Below are 4,269 nucleotides of genomic sequence, written 5' to 3'. Positions count from 1 at the left end.
TAGTACAGAGTGAACGTGTTCGTTATTCAGACAAGAACAATGACAATTGGGGATTAGTTTCTAGATACTTGTCAAGACAGGCTTTAAATTAATCAATAGTACCTCAGATGCTTGATAGGAGACATTTTCAGATATTTATGACACGATTGAAGAAAAAAATGTTTGAGGAGGAGGAGGAGGAGGAGGAGGATTACATAGGATATCCAAAAGCAACATTTTTAAATTAGTATATTACCTACTTGAGAACTAGTTAACTGTAAGTGTTAAGTAAAAAATATGAAAAACACAAAAGAACCCCACTATGTGCTAGAAGAAGAAAAAGAAGAAAAAGAAAAAGAAAAAGAAGAAAAAGAAAAAGAAAAAGAAAAAGAAAAAGAAGAAGAAGAAGAAGAAGAAGAAGAAGAAGAAGAAGAAGAAATTGAGGAGGAGGACGAGGAGGAGGAGGAAGTTACCATCACCGCAAGTATTGATTATGCGGCATCTATGTAGAGCAAAACAGAGCCTGCGTGTCTCTGCTATTTTAAAATTCACAAAATAATGACGAGAGGAAGGATACAATAATTAAGGCAAAGTAATTCCCTCTCCGAAGTCAAAGGAAAGTTTGGCGTTCTGAGCACATTATAGTCAAGTATCTGACAGATGTAGCACTTCCATTATTCTATAGTGGCAAATCGTTAAATTCTTGCTAAATAATTAAATGGGTTATACCAAAAAGGGAAAAAAAAATGAGAGAGAGAGAGAGAGAGAGAGAGAGAGAGAGAGAGAGAGAGAGAGAGAGAGAGAGAGAGAGAGAGAGAGAGAGAGAGAGAGTATGGGCTAGGATGAGAATAAGCCAAACATTATGATAGGAGGGACGTTCCATCAATGTCAGGAGTGTAGAGACAAACCCATGGAGAGAGAGAGAGAGAGAGAGAGAGAGAGAGAGAGAGAGAGAGAGAGAGAGAGAGAGAGAGAGAGAGAGAGAGAGAGAGAGAGAGAGAGAGAGAGAGAGAGAGAGAGAGAGAGAGAGAGAGAGAGAGAGAGAGAGAGAGAGAGTCAGTGTGTGTGTGTGTGTGTGTGTGTGTGTGTGTGTGTATACAGACACATAAATCATCATGATTAGACAGCAAATCCCATACTTCTGCCAATGGCGAATAATGCAATTACAGTTCAGTTTTGATAAAAGCCAATATTGAATTTTTTTTTCTTCAATACCACAATCATTACTTGCAACAGACCAACTCCTTTCTTAAATTCACCATCAAAAGCGACCATGCAGGTATTAGTGTTTTCTTCTTCCACGGCTCCATTTCTGTCCATATTCCAATGACACTTCTAGTACAAAATATTGAAGCTAGCGTATGATATAAAACATACGAGATCCTTACACTGATTACGTCATAGCTTCTTTAACACGAACCGATATGAATTACCACACTGGAGTGAGGCAGCGCGAGTACACCCATCCACCTACGTACACACACACACTCACACTGCCTCAGCATTACAGGTGGGAAAAAAAATTCTTCTGGAACAACAACATATTCCATTTTGGTAACAGAAACAAGCACTAATGTAAAATACGAAATGACGAAAGGGAAAGCACATGAAATTGTTTGAGGAACTCCACAGGATCCAGATGAGCTTTGGTTGCCTGTCATAATACATACATACATACAATAATAATAATAATAATAATGATAATAATAATAATAATAATAATAATAATAATAATAATAATAATAATAATAACAACAATAATCACTTCAACAATATAGAAACCAGTCAAGGCAAACGGAGCTGTGTTTCTAGATGTGAATGCTTTTAACCGATATAAATGATGCTTAGTGACAGCTGATACATTATGTAGCGTTGACATGCAGTAAATGATTAAGTGTGTGTGTGTGTGTGTGTGTGTGTGTGTGTGTGTGTGTGTGTGTGTGTGTGTGTGTGTGTGTAGGGTAATGAATTATTAATTAAGGAATTAATTAATCCAGTTCTTGACGCAAGAAAAACAATGTATATAATGAAAAAAAAGGTCGAAGCGGCACGAAGGCGTAAAGCAAAAATTTGGACAAGGAAAACTGCTGATGGCGGAGGTCTACACATATTACATTTAATTATCAAATTTCTGCATATATGTACACGCGCATACAAAGAGGGGTGAACAAAAAACTACATTTACTAATCTAGAATGTATTTTTTAAGGCTTATCCCATTTTTGTAATCCACGTTGCTTGTAAATGTAATTTAGATTAAACTTCAAACTGCTGAATATGTTGATCCTAAATTAGAATGGAATAAAAAATAATTGTTAAACCGGCATCGAGAATAAAAGAATAAAAAAAAATAGAGTACAAGCTGGCTGCAAAAAAAAAATAAAAAATGGAATTAATTAGGGGGAAACTCCAATTTAAACACGCGATCAAAGGGAAAACTTGAAGAGCCTCGTCCAGCAGCCACGCCACGGCCACTCCGCAACGCCCAGTGCTCCACCCCGCCAATATTGCTGATGCCACTGCCTCCCGTCTGAAAGGCTCAACTCCCAACGAGGCTCATTTATTTTGTAATTACATTTCCGTGTCTTCAGAAACCTTACATGGATGTATTAATGGATATAGTTATTAACCAATTATTATTATTATTATTATTATTATTATTATTATTATTATTATTATTATTATTATTATTATTAATTATTATTATTATTAGTAGTAGTAGTACAAGTAATAGTAACTGCCACAGTTTAGTCGCTATTATTTGATTTCAGAATTCATAACAAAAATGTGATCGTGTATTGTTCCATATATATATATATATATATATATATATATATATATATATATATATATATATATATATATATATATATATATATATATATATATATATATATATATATATATATATATATATATATATATATACCTACAAGCTGGAGGTTGATGCATAACATCTCGTAATATGGGGTCATATTGCACTTTCTGCAGATAACTAACAATAATAAAAAATTAGAGCCTACATGTCTGTACAGCAGACCATCATTGTTTGCGAAACCGTCTCCAACAATGCTTTATCACCACCTCACTACTCTTGCTTGTGAAACATCATCACTTTGGTGCATTAATACCTTGATACCAAATCCAGGCTTGCGCTAAAAAAAAAAAAAAAAAAAAAAAAAAAAAAAACAGATAGTTTACTGATAATTGGATTAACACTTTATTGTTACATTAACTATATCAATAAATGGAAACAGTTTTCCACATAAGGCCAAAAAGCTCCGAGGCAGCACGGCATATCTACCATCTCTCTCTACTTGTGAGTCACTGACTAAAATATTGTTTCGAGGGCAGTGCATTTCTTCGTGTAACTGGATTACTTTCATTTTTTTTCTTTTCTTTAAAAACTAAAAAGAAAAAAAAACATCCGGCAGAGTAAATAAGAATTAGGTGAAGTCATGAGACAATTTTAAACCGGATAAATGGAAACATCTAGTCAATTCAACAAAAACAACTATTACTATTACAACAACAACAACTACAACTACTGTTACGACGACGACCACGACTACGACGCCTACGACTAGTACATCCAGAGTAATGGTTACCACTGCTGTCCCGATCATACTTTCTGTTAATTGATATATGGCAACCAGAGCACAAAGCATCACTGACCCACATCCCATTTTGCGTAATATTTTAAACAATATTCTCCTGGGGACCATGTCATACGCTTGTGAAAAAATCCACAAACGTCACATATAAGGTTAGCTTCTTTGTCCAAGCCATATCACATAACAACCATAATGACATAATATGTTCGAGAGAGCCCCTCTTCTGCTCACCTGCCTGCTCACGGTGCGGCCTAAACTAGAGCTTTAATCTTGAGCACAGTACCATGTCATACAGTTTCGCTAGGGAGCTTATAATATTAATTCCTCGATAATTTCGGGCACTCGATCTATCCCCCTTCTTAAAATACTGTGAACAATTTTGCTCTTGCCCAAGATTGCGATACATTCCTGAGGAGAAAATTGTTATTAAATAGTGAAGTAATTATTAGAATCCACGACTCAGGTAAAATCTTAAATATACCCGAATATACCCCATCAAGTCCATATGCTTTATCAGACTTCATGAATTTAGCTTGCTGTTCTACCTGAATTGATGTTATAGGTTCATCTAAAAAAGATACATTCACATCAGTACACAAATCATCAGAGAGCTCCAAATTGGTTTGTAAGTTAAGCGAATTCTCAAAATACTCCTTAAATTTCTGGTCAGTCGATCA

Source organism: Scylla paramamosain, unplaced genomic scaffold (genome assembly GCF_035594125.1).
Source record: "Scylla paramamosain isolate STU-SP2022 unplaced genomic scaffold, ASM3559412v1 Contig40, whole genome shotgun sequence".
NCBI classification, from domain to species: Eukaryota; Metazoa; Arthropoda; class Malacostraca; order Decapoda; family Portunidae; genus Scylla; species Scylla paramamosain.
Note: the sequence above shows the minus strand (reverse complement) of the source record.